We start from the raw sequence: 19,829 nt of genomic DNA on the forward strand, positions 1-19,829 counted from the left end.
AAAGAACTCAAATAATACAATCAGTTAGAATACTAACCACTCAGAATTGAGATTGAATTGACCTATGGTCAACTATATGATATGACTAGAATAGATAATAACGGTATGTTTACTTATCTTATCAGCTGTCAATATCGGTCCTGTCCGATGTAACAAATACATCCGATCTTATCTACTTTGCTAATGTTCTGGAAAGAACATAACACTGTAATGTGTAAGTAGATCATATCGTAGATTGGCAAGTCAGTGTAAATCCGGTGCACTGACTAATCTTAGGACTAACTTATTTTTGAACATATAATCATATTTATATTCCACTGTGATTACGTCACTATAAATAAGATTAGCTATATGCTCGGGATTTAATAGAAGTTTATATTAAACAAATAATCATGAAAATAAAACATGTGAGCAAAGTGATTGACCAAGTCAAAAAATGATTTCTATTCTTTTATTGATAATAAAATGAGATTACAAAGAATTTGGGTTTTAATTAGGGCATAAAACCCCAACAAACTCCCACTTGCACTAATTGAAACTAATGCCTTAATTCTACTAATCCCATCTCCTTGATATGCTTATCAAATGTAGCTTCTGGTAGTGTCTTTGTAAACGGATCCGCAAGATTGTCTTCAGTTGCAATCTTCATAACCTTCACATCTCCCCTGGCCACATATTCTCGAATAATGTGATACTTCCTTTCTATATACTTACTCCTCTTGTGACTTCGAGGTTCTTTTGAGTTGGCTATCGCTCCTGTATTGTCACAAAACAACACAAGCGGTTTATCCATTTCTGGAATAACACCAAGATCCGAATAGAACTTCTTTAGCCAGACTATTTCCTTAGCTGCTTCTGACGCGGCTATGTACTCAGCCTCCATGGTGGAATCTGAGATTGCAGACTGCTTTACGCTTCTCCAAATCACAGCTCCACCCCCAAGAGTAAACACCATTCCAGAAGTAGACTTTCTGTCATCGACATCAGTCTGAAAATCTGAATCGGTGTAGCCTACAGGGTTTAGAACACCACCCTTGTAGACTAACATATAATCCCTAGTCCGTCTCAAATACTTCAGGATATGCTTAACTGCTATCCAATGTTCCGGTCCTGGGTTTGACTGATACCTGCTCACTACTCCCACTGCATAGCAGATATCTGGTCTAGTACACAACATGGCATACATCAGACTTCCAACTGCAGATGCGTAAGGAACTTTTCTCATTGCATCTTCCTCTTCAGGAGTCTGGGGAGACTGCTTCTTTGAAAGATGAATTCCATGGCAGGACGGTAGACGCCCTTTCTTGGAATTTGTCATTGAGAAACGTTCAAGCACTTTATCAATGTAAGCTACTTGAGATAGAGCTAAAAGTTTGTTCTTTCTATCCCTGATGATCTGGATACCTAGAACATAACTTGCTTCACCCAAATCCTTCATCTGGAATTAAGTGCTCAGCCAATTCTTCACATCTGATAATTTCTTAACATTGTTTCCAATGAGTAAGATATCATCTACATAAAGAACCAGGAATACCACTATTTGATTTGCCTTTAGTTGGTTAACACAGGGCTCATCAATATTTTGTTCAAAGCCATAGGTTTTGATTATTTCATCAAACCTAAGATTCCAGGAATGAGAAGCTTGCTTAAGTCCATAGATGGACCTATTTAACTTACAAACTTTTCCTTCTTGTCCAGATACTTTAAATCCTTCTGGCTGATCCATATAAATGACCTCGTCAAGCTTTCCATTAAGAAAAGCTGTCTTGACGTCCATTTGCCAAATCTCATAGTCGAGAGCGGCTGCTATGGATAGGAGGATGCGAATGGATTTGAGCATGGCTACCGGACTAAAAGTTTCCTCATAGTCCACGCCTTCTCTTTGGGTATAACCCTTTGCCACTAATCGAGCTTTATAAGTCTCGATATTTCCATCAACACCTCGTTTCTTCTTGTAGATCCACTTGCACCCAATGGCCCTAAAGTCACTAGGTGCTTCCACAAGATCCCAGACGGAATTTGAGTACATAGACTCCATTTCCTGTTTCATGGCTTCAAGCAATAGTTCCTTTTCAGGGCTAGCCATTGCCTGTTTGAAAGACAATGGATCATCATCACTAGTGTCACCAACAACCATATTGGTTTCACCATCCAAACCATAGCGAACTGGGTTTCTAGAAACCCTCCCACTACGACGAGGCTCCGTGACTGTTTGCTCAGGAACAGTGGTACTTTCTTCATTTAAATCGACTTGCGTCGGTTGTACATGAAGAGTGGGAATTTCATCATCAACACGCGTTGATGACGATGGAACATTGGTTGGAGTCAATTCTTTAACCATCTCCTCTAAAACTACTTTGCTGCGAGGTTTAAAGTTCTGGACATAGTCATTTTCCAGAAAAGTAGCATTTGTAGAAGTAAACACTTTCTTTTGTGAATGACTGTAGAAAAGTCCACCCCGAGTACCTTTAGGATAGCCAACAAACATGCAAACTTCAGTTCGCGGTTCTAGCTTTCCCTCCTTTTTCCTCAGGACGTGAGCGGGACACCCCCAGATTCTATAATGGCGTAAACTAGGTTCACGACCATTCCAGCGTTCTAAAGGTGTTTTGGGGATTGATTTTGATGGCACGACATTGAGAATGTCATTTGCGGTTTCAATTGCATGTCCCCAGAACGAAGTTGGTAGAGTTGAGTAACTAAGCATGCATCTAACCATTTCCAATAAAGTTCTGTTTCGGCGTTCCGCTACACCATTTTGTTGCGGAGTACCTGGGGCAGTAAGTTGTGATAAAATCCCAAGTTCAGTTAAATGATCTTGGAACTGCATATCCAAATATTCTCCACCCCTATCAGATCGCAAGATCTTTAACCTTTTACCTAATTGGATTGCTAGGAATTCCTGAAACTTTGAAAATGTTTCTGATTTCCTATGCATTAGGTAAAGACATGAGTATCTAGAGTAATCATCAATGAAAGTGACGAAATACTCAAAACCACCCCTGGCTTGTATATTCAAAGGTCCACAAACATCTGAATGCACAAGACCAAGTGGTTCTTTGGCCCTATCACCCTTTGCAGAGAATGGACGCTTGGTCAGTTTGCCTTCTAGACAAGATTCACAGGCAGGTAATTCACCTAAGGTGAGTTCCCTCAAAGGTCCGTCCTTTGTAAGTCTTTGAATCCTATCATAGCCAATGTGACCTAGTCTCAAGTGCCATAAATACGTCATATTATTGTTATCGGTCTTTTGACGTTTATTGGTCCTAGGTTTAGCTACTTTGAATAAATCATTGTTAAGAGCGAGGGGTTCGTTAGGTCGTAGAATATAAAGCCCGTTTTCCAAACATGCAATACACAATTGTGATCCATTGAAAGAAATAGATATATTAAAACTTGTGAAAGTCATAACAAATCGTTCTAATTGCAACATGGAAACTGAAATTAAATTTCTACTAAAATCCGGAATAAAAAATACATCTTTTAAAATTAAAAATTTATTTCCGAACTTCAGACGAGCTCTTCCTCTAGCTTGGACCGCAATGAACGCTTCGTTCCCAACTCTAAGCTTTAAGTCGCCTTCGTTCACTTCCTCCCACGATTCAAGAAGCTGTAAAGAGTTACAAACATGGTTAGTAGATCCAGAATCAATAATCCAAACGGAGTTATCATTCTCTAAAACACATGTTTCTAAGATAAATGAACTATAATCATTACCTTTGTTTTTATCTGCTAGAAACTTGGGGCAATCTTGTTTCCAATGCCCCTTTTCTTTGCAGTGAAAACATTTACCTTTACCTTTCTTGTTTTTCTTATTTTTCCCCTTAGGCGTCTGTGCACTTGGTTGTGCACTCGCCTTTGCAGCTTTTGCAGGCTTGGGGTTATTGTTTTGTCCACCTTTCCTCTTGTTTCCAGCTTTCGAAGACGAAGCTTGGTTAGCTTCAGCCTTAGCTAGATGAGCAGCAACATCAGTGGTCTTATTTTCACCTCCTTTACTAGGTCCACCCATGATAGGTTCAATAATCTGAAGCTCGTTCATGAGTTGCATTAGACCATAGTTGAGTTGATCACGAACGTGCAGATACGGTGCCATCCGAGAATTCACGGTGCCATAACTTACGTTCGGAGACGGTGTTATCCAAGCATTTACGGTGCCATCACGAGCATTGACGGTGCCATCACTAACGTGCAGACACGGTGCTCGTTCTGGGGATTCCTCAATCATGACGAATTCAGAGTTGTCACCAATCAACTTTATGTTGATATTTTGCTTCCAATTATGGAAGTTTTCTCCGGTGAGTTTCTCCATCGAAAGTTGAGAAAGGATGGGAGTAGACACTACTTAACTTAAAACTACAAATTATCAATAAAGTAGAAATCAATCACATTTGCTCAATAAAACTTCTAATCACACAAATTTCAAGAAATAGCACAACATATACCAAAAATATGAAGATATGAGAAAAAATACCAAAAACAATCATATTTCTATTTCTTTAGGTTTTTAACTAATCTATGATATCCTTGTCCCGGTTGGCGAGAGTCAAAAATACCACTAGTTAAATAGAGTTGTAAACTCATTTAATAATGGACACCATTATTAACAACCTACTTATTCGATCAAAATAAGAAAACAAAATTTCTTATTTTATGAGCTAGACCCACGGTTTCAATAATCATAGATTTAGTCCTAGTAGTCACCGTAGGGGTGAGTCTAGTAGAATTTGACCTATAATTATCTATCTTTCGAAATCTAACCTTGTCAAAATAACTAATGAACACCTTCCATAGGGGGACGAATCAAAGCGCCTCGAGGCCCCATTAAGCTATTGACTATGTTAAACCAACGGTGGAGATCGAATAAAATTCTTAAAATAAGCTCATTATAAAATTAAAATTAGTATTTTTATTATTTATTTTTAGAAAATTAATGACTATGATTTTCCAAAAAAAAAAAAATTAAACAGATTAAAATTTTTAAAACCAAAGTCCTATAATTTCTTATTAATTCTAAAGTGTCACATTGAAACAAATTCAATTAATTTAGAATTAATTTGTTGCTAATCAATATTTAGGTTTAACTAATATAATGAACCTATACAATTAAGTCTAACTCAGGTAAATGGGCCTTAACAATTGGGCTTGTATGGAGGAGGGCTAGGTCCAGTATGTCGTTCCCACTACAAAGGCCCCCTATCTTCCATACAAGGTCCAAAAGATAGGAATTTAAACCTTCGTTTTATTAATTGTTATTAATTGATTAGGCCCACTATAGTCATGCAAAGCAAATGGGCCTTCACAAGTGGAATCACCCACAAGAGAGGAATTTAAACTTTACATTTTCTAATGGGCCCAAATAAAACCTATCATTTTATGAATATTTTATTTGGCAAAATACCATATATCTAACAAACATATGGGCCACTATATGCATCTAAGCCCAATTGCAAAAATACCACATATAGTGCAAACAGACATGTTATAATTGGATGGGCCTAATCATGTTACTATATGAGCAATTCTATGAATTTATGCAAAAATACCACAATTAATTATCTAGAATTTACCAAAAAAAATTCAAATTAATTAAATTTAAAAAAAAAAAAAGTCAATTTAAATGAAATTTATCAACAATTAACAATAGTTAATTTAAATTTCATTTATCAACAATCAACTTGGTTTTAGGTTAATTTGAAAAAAAAAATTAATTTAATTTAAATAGGATTTATCAACAATTAACCAAAGTTAATTTAAATCCCATTAAAAAAAAATTATTATTAATTGGCTGAATAAAAAATGATATTTTTCAAAATTTAACCAATTTTAAATTTTAAAATCAATATCTTAACTATTTTCCAAAATATCTTGTGTTGTTATAACTATTATCAATATTTTAACCATTTAAAAATAATAAAATACAAATAGTTATAACAAGCCTAAAATATCTTAAATAGTTAAACAAATTCAAATAACCATAAAAATATCTAACTAACAATATTCAAATTTCAAATAATTTAAATATTAAAAACTATAGAATAAAAAGATATTTATATTTTCAAATAAAGATTTAATAAAACAAAATCAAGAATTTAAATGAAAATATCTTAAATATTTGATATCATAATTCTAATATTTAATATATTAAAAGATTTAAAATTAAGTTGTTAGTTTTTTTTTAAATTTGAATTTGAATCTTTGTAGAAAATATCTAATCATTTATATCTCAACTAACAAAAATATCTTATTAAAAAAATAATTTTAAATGATAAAACAAAAAAGATATTTTTGGTTTTGATTATAAATAATAAATTTCAACAAATTTTATTTTTCTTTAAATTAAAAAAAATTAAAAAAAAAAAATTTGATGAACAGTACACGTGGTACTGTTCATCACGTGTGCGCGCGGGCTGGGCATGCGCGCGCGGCTGCAGGGGCGTGCGCGCGGGACTGCAGGGGCGTGCGCGCGGGTGGCGCGCAAGGCGTGCGGGAGGCGCGCGCGGTGCGTGGGCGGGGCGCGCGTGTGTGGCAGCCAGAACAAAAAATTTCGAAAATTTTTTTTGTGCAAGTTTTTTAACCAAAACTATTTTCTAATTAATTTTTACCATGTTTTACACAAAATAAAGCATATATAAAAATTAAGAGCATAGAAAACACAACAAAATAACCTAAAAATTGCAAAAATTCACATAAAATCAATATGTTCATAAAAACATGAAAAACCATCCAATTATTCAAACATATCAAAAAATCCAATTTTAAACATGTTCATGTATGAAAATAAAGATTACCAAAGGCTCTGAGGCCAGTTGTTGGAAAAAACTTATACAGGATCTTTATTTATTTTCATGTATATCTAATATTAAACAAATTAATACGAGATAGCCTAAAACATGTTTCTAAAATTGAATTCAAAGAGAAACAAAAATAGAATACTTACAGTATACGCAGCGGAATTAAGAGTCATTCCTTCAGTTTCTCTAACTCTTGTATCCTTTCTGTCGCAGAGTATTATCAAGAAACTGAACCGATCTTCTATTTTCTTCACGATCTTCCAATGTATCCTTAGAACCACCTAGACTAGTGTGGGCAATTCTCAACACATGAGATAGATATAGAGAGAAGAAGATAAAATAAGAAAGTGGCTTAGAAAAGGACTTGTGTTTAGAGAGAATATAAAACTATCAGAAAATCTGACTTATCAAAAAACCCTTTTTTAACTTCTCTATAAGCACTCCTTTTATAGACTCAATTAGGCTATTTAATTTAATTAAAAAATCAATAAAATAACAGCCATTTTGAAGCCCTAGGTCGAAATTATCATGGGCTATAGGCCCGTGAAATTTCCCATTTGATTATAAGCCCATTGGACTTAAAATCAAGGCCTGTATTATTTTCTATTGATTTAATTAATTAAATAATTATTTAAATCCTTTATCAAATTAATTATTTATAATTTGAACCTTGATTTAAACTTATTTATTAATTTAGATACCAATTTATCTTAATTAATAAATTTGCCATAATTTCTCTTTTCTTCTCAAAATTACACAACTCTGTGAAACTATCCAAAATTGACCTGGTCAACTTTGATGATTCTAATTGATGATTAAATCAATTAATTGAGACTATCTAGATGATTTTATCCAAGGTACAATGGGGACCATGGGCCTATGAAATCAAGCTCCAATAAGTTATCATAAATCTAACAAATAAATTTACTAACTTATTAATTCCTCGTGACTCCACTATAGACTTGGAATTGCACTCTTGAATTCATAGAACGCTCTATAACAAATATAGATACGCTATTAATTATCCATTGTTACAACCATAATTGTCACTCAATCCTCTATAGACGGTCTACAATGAGATAGGACTAAAATACCGTTTTACCCCTCATTGTATTTTATCCTTAAAACACTTAGTTCCTTGTAAATGATATTTCAGTAAACTAATTTAATTACTGAAATGAGATCTCTATCATTTAACACCTTGAACCAAACTAAAAGGAAACCATCGTTTCACTTCTTCATCAAAAGCTATAGATGTTCATATCTATGATTAACACTCCCACTCAATTATACTACCGAGTTCCCAAGATGTAAGTATGGGCTAGTCCGTAGGGTAAGCTGGTAACGAACAAGTCAAAGAACTCAAATAATACAATCAGTTAGAATACTAACCACTCAGAATTGAGATTGAATTGACCTATGGTCAACTATATGATATGACTAGAATAGATAATAACGGTATGTTTACTTATCTTATCAGCTGTCAATATCGGTCCTGTCCGATGTAACAAATACATCTGATCTTATCTACTTTGCTAATGTTCTGGAAAGAACATAACACTGTAATGTGTAAGTAGATCATATCGTAGATTGGCAAGTCAGTGTAAATCCGGTGCACTGACTAATCTTAGGACTAACTTATTTTTGAACATATAATCATATTTATATTCCACTGTGATTACGTCACTATAAATAAGATTAGCTATATGCTCGGGATTTAATAGAAGTTTATATTAAACAAATAATCATGAAAATAAAACATGTGAGCAAAGTGATTGACCAAGTCAAAAAATGATTTCTATTCTTTTATTGATAATAAAATGAGATTACAAAGAATTTGGGTTTTAATTAGGCTATACACGTGCGGCCATGCCGTCCCAGGCGCTTTACTAGGCCCTGGGTTCGCAGTCCACACCATGAGGATATCCCAAGTATCCTTTAAGGTCTCGCCCTGGCAACTCACACTCCGCGTGCTAAACGCTACCCCCAGCCCCTTGCCGTTCTCAGCCTTGCCGCTGTCGGCCTTTGCCGTTCCTGGCCTTTGCCGTTCTTGGCCCTCGCCGTTCCCGGCTCTTGCCATTCATTCATATATATGCGCACACATAGCATAATTAAGCATGTTCTTAAACACATATAAACTCAATCAAAGGGCTACGCCCTGCAACATAATCATATAGGGTCGTGCCCTGCAACATAATCATATAGAGTCGTGCCCTGCAACATAAGCTCTACAGGAACAATAGTTTTCTTACCTGTGTCCCAAGCTTTCCAAGCACTGATGTCCTGAGCACAGTCCCCTAATTCGAGCCTCGCAGAAACCTTAGTCACAACGCAACAACAATATCTATCCATTAAGTTCTAATCCATCAAATAGCTTCGGGTCATAATTCTAGTCTCCGGGACCTTGAATTCTATCAACCCGGGTGATAAAATCCATCCTGAGCCTTAACAATTAAGTTCCCAAGTCAAAACCCACAAGACACCCTGCATCTTGAACTAGGGTCGAAGCCCAACCCCTTAAGGGCCGCGACTTGCCTCAAAACAGAGGCCAAGCACCTCCTTGGCAAAAGACACGGGTCACGGCATGCTTGGCCAAGCGTAGCGGCGCGCCTCGATCTCAATGGCCTCCCCAGGCCTCGTATGCACACGGGTCGCGGCATGCCCCTCCTAGGGCCGCGACTCTACCTACAAGCCCAGAAATCCCAGCCTTTCCTTCAAGTTTTCCCCGAGCTTAACCCCACATATCTCATCCAAAATTACCCCCAACCTCAGAATTAAGACCAGAATTCATACTCATGCAACCTAAACATGCCAACAAACTCAAGAACCAATTCCTACACCCATCAAGCAATCAAAACTAATCCTAGAAACCAAACCATGCATGTCTAAGTCCTAACACCCAATATTAGCAGAATTCAACTTGTTTATCAAGTTTAGCACTTACCTTTGAGCTTGATTAGATCCCCGAATTAGTCCTCTAATGCCTAGCTTTGAGTTCCTCCCTTGCTTCCAAGAATATCATCTTCCTTTCTCCTCTCCTTCCCTAGGGTCTTGCTTTCCTCTAGAGCTCCAAAGAAAATTCCAACATAACCAAAGTGAAGAAACGTGAAGCACTTTACCCCTGCCCATTCTAACTTATCCCTTAAACCAATTTCCCTTTTTTCCCTTAAATCTATCATTAACCCTCAAGAAATCCCAAGGGCAATTTGGTCATTCCCAAGTCCCGTTAAGTCCCTGAGGCAAAATAATAATTTTTCCCCAATGTTCCCTCCTAGACATTCTATCCTCAAATATATCTCCAAATATTTATTTCCTTAACCCGATAACCCCATAAAACATCTAATACCCAAATTACCCCTCGACTCGCCCCGAGTCAGATTTCCGATCCCGTTGTGACTTTCTAGCTAACAGCTCCATACAACTGTCTCAGATCGTGCAACACAAATGTATCGCAAGTATATCACATTTATGCCCTCAATGGGCTAGAATTACAAACATGCCCCTAATAACAAAACGGGGCCCACATGCATATTTAATTCACCTATACATGCATCACTAATCACATATTCACACAAATTCACATATTATAACAAAAAATCACTTATTGCCCTCCATACACGCTAATCAAGGCCCCTAAGCCTTATTAGCAAATTTGGGTCATTACACCTATCCTTATTAACAATTTTAATCCCCATCCCTGCATATTCCTCGTCGAGGGTGGGGCGGGGTACCCATTTATTTATAAAAATATAATAAACAAGGGAGAATACTTAAAATTAGTATATATTACATTATATTAATCGCTCAAAGTATTAAATATTGTCAAAAATAAAATTAAAAATCTTTAAAAGTTACTAATATGCTACAAAATCATATGAAGAAACATGTAAAATAAATAGAAAATATTATAAAATAATATAAATAAATGGTGCCCCATTGGGGAGGGGAGTGCTATCCTCGTCCCACCCTATTTAACATTCGGAGTTAGAAAATGACCCCCGTCCTCGCCCTGTTTCACGTTTAAGTAGGGAATCCCCGTGGGACCCCTCCCCATGGGGAAAACTTTCTTCCCTAGTTAGAATAGCTTAGATCAAGTGGAGGATGATATTTTGGCGATAGTGAGTCATTATAAATAGAAAATGAGAGACTAAGGTTAGGCTTACACTCTCAATTTGAATTTGGTGGCTGCTCTACACATGAAACAAATGAGAGAACTCTCACTCACTCTCTCTAGACTAGGGTTCAAGATATAAGGAAGAAGATGGAGGATCTCTTTATATACGTATGGATCACTAGGCACTCATTAAAGGGCTTGTTTAAGACGTATTGGGAGAAGATTTTCATGGCATAGGTTGTTGTACATGATCTTGGTAAGAACTTTTTACACTTTCAAAGTTTCCATGATTGTTCTTGAAGCTTGATGCATGTTAATGGTGGTTTTGATTAGAAAGCATGATAGGTTGGGATGATTGGTTTTATATGCATATTAGAAACATGTAATGAAGATATTGTTCAATAATGGTTAGAAACATGTTATGAAAGAATTAATGAAGATATATGTATTGGTCTTGTGATATGTTCATAGCATGGGAAAGAAGAGTTTTATTGCATCATATTTGTTAGGGTTATGGAGTTAGGGCTTCTCATAAATTTTTGGTATTTTATTTATCTCTAAAAATTGTATGATGATATAGAGAGATTCAAGACGAGAAAAACCCAAAAAAACAATCATAAAAGATGGACTTATATTGAGGGAATTATGGCCTTTCGAAGTTCACTCGGAGTCTAGTTTTCAAACTAGCGCTATGACGCGAGGGAGAGCACGCAATGCGCCCAGAATGCCCAGAAAACTTGGAAAATGAAAGGCTGTGGGACCCAAATGCTAGGGCCACGACGCTTGGCTGCGACAGGGTCCTTTTGGTTGATTTTAGGCTGTTTTGAAGTTGTTTCACATGGGGTTCGTCAGGGACTTTGTAATGCCCTACTTCCTTAGAGTCATTACTATGTGACTTATAAATGTGCCATTAGCTCGCTAATCGAGGTTTTAGGTTAAAAGTGTGACTAAATTGAAATAAAACTCGTTTAACGACATTAATTGTAAAGATTTGGACATTCATTGAAATCATAAAAAATTATACAGTTGGGATCCCAAAATACTGTTTAGAAAATGTATTACAGCTCAAAAAATATAATTATGGTCGACCTAAGCGACAAAGCAATTCATTATAGTACATTTCCCAAAATAACCTTGGCCATGGCAGCCATGTAGGCCAAACATGTACCTATCGCTCCATGCTCTCCGTACTCATGGTTGGTCGACCTTTCATTTGCCCTTACTTGCACCATAGAGCACCTGTGAGTCGAAGCCCAGCAAGAAAACTCAATGCAAACAAAGCATAACCCAATCCAATAATAATAACACAAACCATCAACAGACTAAAAACATAGCGGCCTACGCCGACCTAGGTGCTTTACCAAGCCGTGGGTTCACGGTCTTCATCGAGCAGGTGGATACAACACCCTTGGAGGGTGATAAGCATACAAAATATACGCTTATTCATGAATTTTCCGGCTTGATTTGATTGTTTTTCTCAAGTGAAATTATGTATTTGATCAGTTTTGTGAACTTGTGCAGTCTGTCACTATAATTCTAATTCGTACGCGAATTCGAAGTTTTAAAATTAAATATCTGTGTAATTAGTTGAAATGGCCTAGTATTCAGAAAGCTTGCACAAGTGATATATCTCCCTTGAGGAATATGGATTTTCGCAAAGACAGAAACGACAACAGGTATTTGCATTTTTATTGAGAATATTTGGCATGCGATATATCGCAACATGGGAGGCGATATATCGGTGCGAGGGAATTTTTGGAATTTTCATGAAATTTTGTAGGTTTTTTTTCGTGAAAATATAAAGCAAAGGAAGAGGTGTTGTGGACAGCATAGAGGGGGAACAGAGTAAGAATTCATTAGTTTTATTTCATCTTTTTATGCTTTTCAATTTTAGATTATTTTTATGCAATTATGTTTAACATTATGAACTAAATTCTTGTTTAGAGTATTTTAATGTAGTTGCTGGATATTCTTTTCATCTTTAATGCAGTTTCTATGATTTCTTGAATTTATGTTTATCTAATGTTCTTATGCTTAATGCTTGTAATTGACTAGCCATCTTTTGCATGATTTTTGGTTTGAATTCAATATCTGAAATGTGAGAATTGGAATAGATATAGACAATAGACACAAATTTTAATTTAGAAGGAAAGTATCGAATTGGTTTGTGTAGCAATTAGGTTTCTGTTCTTAATGCAATTATGTGTAGAATTTACCACTGTTATGTAGATAATTCACATGTAAACTGAATATTTTATATCTTGAGAAAGAATAGAATTGTCAATAGTAAACCTGCTATAATCATAGTTAGGAGAATCATATTAATTGTATTATTGTTTGAATAGAATTGAAGGTTGAAGAAATTAAAATGCTCTAATATTTTTTTCTATTAAATTTCATTAAGTTAATTTTTCACTCAAATTTCAGTAGTCAAATAGAAATTAAAGTTCACTTTTGGTAATTAGTAGATCAATTCTCTGTTGGAACGATACTTTACTTCTATTATTATTACTTGTTTGGTTGCGTACACTTGCGTAGCAAAAATTAAGCAACAAGTTTTTGGCACCGTTGCCGGAGAATTGAAATTCTATTAATATCAAAATAGTTAATTTTTATTCTAATTTGGTTGTTTTTATTTCTTTGTACTAATTTAATTTGTCGCACTTTGCTATTTCTAGTGAATCTTTTGTATGCGATGTGAAGATTCTGCCAATCTTTTGCCTGTTAATCCTGAAATTGAAAGATCTTGCAGAAAGAACAGAAGGAATAAGAGGTTGGAAGCATCAATGGCTGCCAACCAAAGAGATGGGGCCAATAACAATGATGGTGAAAATCCCATCGTTCAGGATCAAAATGTGTGAGCATTAAGAGATTATGTGCTCCCTGGTGTCACAGGGGTGCACTCGTGCATTAGTCTGCAGGCTATCACTGCCAAATAACTTTGAGATTAAGTTGACAATGATACAAATGGTCCAGACTTCTGTCCAGTTTGGCAGTCTCCCCACTGAAGATCCTAACTTGCACATAGTGAACTTCCTTTAGCTATGTGCAACGTTCAAGTTTAATGGGGTTAGCGATGATGCAATAAGGTTGAGACTGTTCCCTTTCTCACTCAAGGACAGGGCAAAAAGTTGGCTTATTTCTCTACAGGCCAACTCAACTAATACATGGGAGGAACTAGCTCAGAAGTTTCTCTCCAAGTTCTTTCCTCCTGCAGAAGCTGCCAAGTTGAGGGGGGAAATCAATAACTTCAATCAGAATGAGGGAGAGTCATTGTACAATGCTTGGGAAAGATTCAAAGATCTGCTCAAAAAATGCCCTCATCACGGTATTGAGAAGTGGATGTTAGTCCACAATTTTTATAATGGGTTGTGCAGTACTACTCGCACTATCATGATGCAGCAGCAGGTGGTGATTTCATGAGTAAAAGGGCTGATGAGGCCTATGAATTGTTAGAGGAGATGTCTATGAACAATTATTAGTGGCCTGCTGAACGAGACAGCTCACAGAGAAAAGTAGTTGGGGGTACATGAATTAGATGCTATTACTGCTTTAATTGCTCAGGTTGCTTCATTGACAAAGCAGTTGCAACAAAACAAGATCTTAGCTCAGGCTCAGGCTCAGGTTATACATATACAATCAGGGTGTGAATTGTCTGTGATTAACATTACAGAGAATTCCCTTCAAAAAAGTTTGACGACAGATGATGTAGATGCTGAGTTAGACAAAGAGGTCCAAGAGTGTGTATAGTGGATGAATTCTAAAGGGCCAATTTACAATCGAAAATATGAAGAATTGGGTCAGGGACCTGAACGACCATTACCATCAGTTGAGAAACTTTCAGAGTTTGAATTGAAATCATTGCCAGCACATCTTCAATATGTTTTTTTTTGGGTGAGAAGGAGACTTTACTAGTCATTGTGTCTTCTTCTCTTTCTCCTGAGGAGATGGAAAAACTGTTAAGGGCATTGAGAACCCATAAGTTGGCAATTGGATGGATGCTGGTAGATATTCAAGGTATAAGTCCATCAACAGTTATGCACAAGATCTTGATGAAAGATGATAGTAAGCCTTCCATTGAAGCACAACGGCGACTGAATCCAGCAATGAAAGAGGTAATCAAAAAGGAAATCTTGAAGTGGTTAGATGTTGGGGTGATCTATCCCATTTCAAATAGCAGTTGGGTAAGTCCAGTTCAGGTAGTGCCTAAGAAAGGAGAGATTACAATGGTAAAGAATGACAATAATGAGCTTATCCCAATGTGTATAGTAACTGGTTGGAGGATTTGTATTGACTATCGTAAATTAAACAAAGCAACCAGAAAACATCACTTCCCGCTGCCTTTCATTGATCAGACGTTAGATATGTTGGCTGGACATAAATATTACTCTTTTCTGGATGGCTATTCAAGGTACCATCAAATAGCCATTGCTCCTGAGGATCAAGAGAGAATAACTTTCACTTGTCCATATGGTACATTTGCATTCCGTCATATGCCGTTTGGTCTGTGCAATTGTAGAGTCCCAGAATATTTACTTAGCTAGCTAGATAGTAGTAGTAGTTAGTATTAGTTAGTAGTATGTTAGTTACCGTGGATTTCGGTTCAAGTCGGGACTTAGTTGGGAACTCATAGCAACAGTTATGGATTTTATAAGTTTAACCTATAGCTTAAGAATATTAATTATAACATAAGGTTTGATTAATATTGCTAGTCCTAGATATATTATTAATTATAACCTATGGTTTAGATAGAGCTAATAAGAGTGTGACACTTGCCATAGTCATGATTATTAAGGAATTAAGTATTTTTGATGGATAGTTTTAATAAAAGAAAGATCTAGAAGCTCTAGAACCTTCCAACAGTTGTTAGGATCGTATTATAACTCAGTCAAAGCTGTTTATCCAATTCAAATTATGCTGAAAAAGTGCAAATACGTGTTTAATATATCAACGTATCCCGATATATCGCAACATAGGGGCCGATATATCGCCTACGGAAGATACGGAAAACATGTCGACTTTGCACGAACGATCGAACAAGCCTCGGGAATACAGGGGGAGACGATATATCGCCTATAGGGGTGATATATCGGCTCCATGAATGTATTTTTGAAAGTTTGATTTTTGAATTTTAAAAATACCCTTAACCATTTAGACCTGCCTTTGAACGATTTTGATCGAGTTCTAGGCGTCAGTTGAACGAAAATTCAAATATTTTTCATTTTATAATCATTTATTTATTCAAATTAAAAGGGGTTAGTTTCACTCTTTGAAATCTATAAATAGGACCTAGTGCTCAGCCATTTTCTTCATTCTTCAAGCATTTGATCAGAGCCTCCAAGGTGCTATTGTTACTATAGAGAGATACACTTAGGTTTTGGGTTAAAGCTTTATCATTCTAAGCTTTTATAAACATTTGGGAAGTGAGAAATAGTGTGATTTCGGTATTGAGGTTTAGACCAATCCATAAGGTCATTCAAGGTATTCCTATTCTTTAAGTTCAGTTCTATATGGTTCTTTAGTTTTCTTTATTCAGTTCCTAACTCTTATTTATGATTCTTGACTAGGTATTTAAGTTCTTGAAACTTAAGGTTCTTCTTGGTAAGTTTTTTCTTGATGGTTTAGTTCTCATATTTCATCTTTGTTTTTTAGAGATTCTCACCATTTTACTGTTGGTTTATAGGAGTTTCTAATCCTGTTCTTGTTCCCAAATATCCCAGCTTTTGGTAAGGAAAATAGGATAGATTTTATGTTCTTATATGTTATAATATGTTATGATATGTTATGATATGATATGTATATGTATAGTATGTTTTATAGTCCTTGGGCATATGACTTGTCTAGCTAGCAAGCCCCAAGAATTTATGGGCATATGACTTGCTTAGATAGCAAGCCCCACAAATTTATGGGCATATGGCTTGCTTAGCTAACAAGCCCCAAGAAGTATGATGGCCATTGTAGTTCTATATGATATATGTTTTTATAGTCATATGTTTTCTAGTATATGTTTATGATATAGTTTTATGCTTATATGTGTTAGTAGATTTTCCTTGCTGAGCATTAGGCTCACTCCTTTATTTTTAGTGTGATGTAGGAAAATGATTAAGGAGGCGTAAGGATTTTTGGTAGCTTGGCTTGTGTGTGTTAAGGATGAATGGAATGAGTGGATTACGTGTCGATCGAGGATGACGTCATTTAGTCTTTTGAATTATGTTTATTTTGTAATTCTGCAAATAGTAGTTAAACAAATTTTTATGTTTTAGGTTTTATAAACAATGGGTACTTGTAACGCCCTGGTTACCCCAGAATAGTTACGGTGAACAGTGAACCGGAAATTTAACTCGCTACCTGAGTTCTTTGGTTAAAAATGTGCTTCTAGGTATTATTAACAGGCTAAGGTAGAAAACCAATCAAAAGGAAATGACATATTGTATTTAAAACATAAAACTGTTCATGGGCCCATCAAAACATTTACAAGTTATTTACAACTCAAAAGGGTCATTACAATTTCAAGTTTACAAACCCGCCGACCTAAGCGGCAAAAACAGGGTAAACTCCTTAGTTCCTCTGAGAACTCCTTGGCTGTGGTGGTCAAGCGGCCGCATATGTACACATCACCACCTAAGCTCTTCACTCAAGGCTGGGTGAGCTTTTCTTTCCCTTTACCTGCACCACATAACACTCATGAGCCAAAGCCCAGCAAGAAAACATAATATAGCATGAATATAATATCAACAATGATCATCATAATCATTCAAGACTTTCAGTCCAAAACAGATGAGTGATAGTTGCAAAAGTCACTAAGGTGGGTTCCGTTCCCTCTAGCCATGTGATGATAGGGTCACCGGGCTTTACAAATAAGTGATCCCTTCACTAGCTTAAACAGGATAGGTGCTTGATGACTAGTCACCAACATAACCTACCTCATGACCATAGAGTCATAACCATGGGATTCCGCTCCCTAGCCATGTGACAAGCAGTCACCTAGGCCTTAGGCCCTGGCTCTGAGTAACTAGTCTTAGACTAGTCAAGCGCTTATAAGTTTCATTGACCTTAGGGTCGATCCAACATTAATGCCCCTAGAGTCATTCAACGCTGATATCGATTAGATCTAATCTTTTATCGGCCCTGTGTTCAGGACGCTTATGCCTATTCTGACTCTTAAGTCAGTAATATGCGACCAGTGCCGTCCCTAACTAATTAGTGCCATACACAAGTAAGCAAGCTTTGCTAAGAATTTAATATGCGATCAATATCCACATTTATCAACCAACATGCCTCAACAATAATCATGCATGTCATTTACACAGGGTATAGTTTTCTTACCTCTGGTTCGAGCGAGAATTAATAGAAGAATGACCCTTGAGAACGATCTGTCTTTTAGTCCTTTAGAGGTTACCTGGTCATAACCAATTATGGGATTCCAACAATAAAATGAATAATAAAATGTTCTCAGACCAAGACCTAGCCTCCGGGACATCGAATCCCACTAAACTGGGTAGTAGGATCGATCCCGAGGCCTAAGGTTTGAATCCCTAAGTCAAAAACACGCTTTTGGCCAAGATGGCCCTTAAGCACCGCAGCCCTTCCCAAAAAAATAGAGGCAACTCGCCTCAAGCACCTGCCTCAAGTGCCACGGCCCTTCCCCAAGCGTCGCGGCCCTTAGGCCTCTTCAGCACCACCTTCTTCTTCTTCAACAAGCTTGGGCCGCAGTGCTCTAGAACAGAGTCACGGCCCCACCCAAAACTCATACAAAAACCTCTGTTTATCTCCTTCAAACATATTTCAAAACCTTATAAAAACTCTCCCAATATCACTAAGCAATGCCACCAATTATTACCACAACTTATCCACAATATAACCATAAAAACCCAAGCTTTACACCAATCAAAACTTCCTCAAATTCCCCATTCAATTATTAAAACTCCAAACTTTAAAACCAGCACAAAAACAGGGCAAAACACTATAAAATGGAACTAGAACCTTACCTTAAGCTTGAATCTAAGTCCTCTTCAATGGTTGAACTAAGTCTATAACCTCCAAGCTTTGATTCTTCAATTTGGGATCAAAATCTCCAAGGAAGAACAAGGAAAGATGATGAACGTGAGGAGCAAGAACAACCCTCTATTTTGATTCTATTTTCTACAGGTTACCAAGGTCATATATATCCTAGGGGTGAAATGACTATTTTGCCCCTAGGTCATGTAAAGGTTTCTAAAGGCTCCCAAGGGTAAAACCCTCCTTTCCCACCTATTTTGTTTATCGTAATTAACACCCTCCAATTCCCCCAATTCTTAATATTCTCAAATACCAATTATTCTTATCCCGTTACCCTTTAATTCCCGGTAACGCTCTAATCACCGAAATACCCCGAGCCCCGAGCTTAAGCTTGTTATGAACAAACCGATAGTTTATATTCAAAGATCATCTCATGCCGAATAGCTCGAACAAATCCACATTATAATGTGGCCTCAACAATTAATCACAAGCATGCACCAAAATATACAAATATCCCTCAATGGGCCAAATTACCAAAATACCCTTGTGATGAAATGTGGGCCCACATGCATGCATTTAACATCATATTATAATATAATTCACATAAACATGCATATAATCATTTAATGGCATAATAAAACAATTATGGCCCTCCCGACCTACTAATCCAGCCATTAAACCACATTAGGGATTTTGGGGCATTACAGTACCCATGCCATATTACATTTTAAATTTATAATTTTATGTTATTGATACAATATTTATTTTGGAGTTTTAATAAAGTTATGATTATTTCTTATGTATGTTTTATAAAAATAGTAGCTATGTCTAGTAGTTTTAATAGTCCAAGGTCTTAGAAAAAGTTGGGTCATTACAGTTGGTATCAGAGCAACGGTTCATTTGCATGAAGTTCTCCTTGATACACA

General features: G+C 36.3%; 1 non-coding gene across 1 annotated transcript; it reads right to left on the reverse strand.

Annotated features, from left to right (window-relative positions):
* Window positions 1–14,130: 14,130 nt before the first annotated feature.
* Window positions 14,131–14,237, reverse strand: LOC133820310 (small nucleolar RNA R71). Its single transcript, XR_009886728.1, has one exon. It is a non-coding gene; the product is annotated as a small nucleolar RNA R71 (small nucleolar RNA).
* Window positions 14,238–19,829: the final 5,592 nt, after the last annotated feature.

The sequence above is a fragment of the Humulus lupulus genome, chromosome 2 (genome assembly GCF_963169125.1).
Source record: "Humulus lupulus chromosome 2, drHumLupu1.1, whole genome shotgun sequence".
NCBI classification, from domain to species: Eukaryota; Viridiplantae; Streptophyta; class Magnoliopsida; order Rosales; family Cannabaceae; genus Humulus; species Humulus lupulus.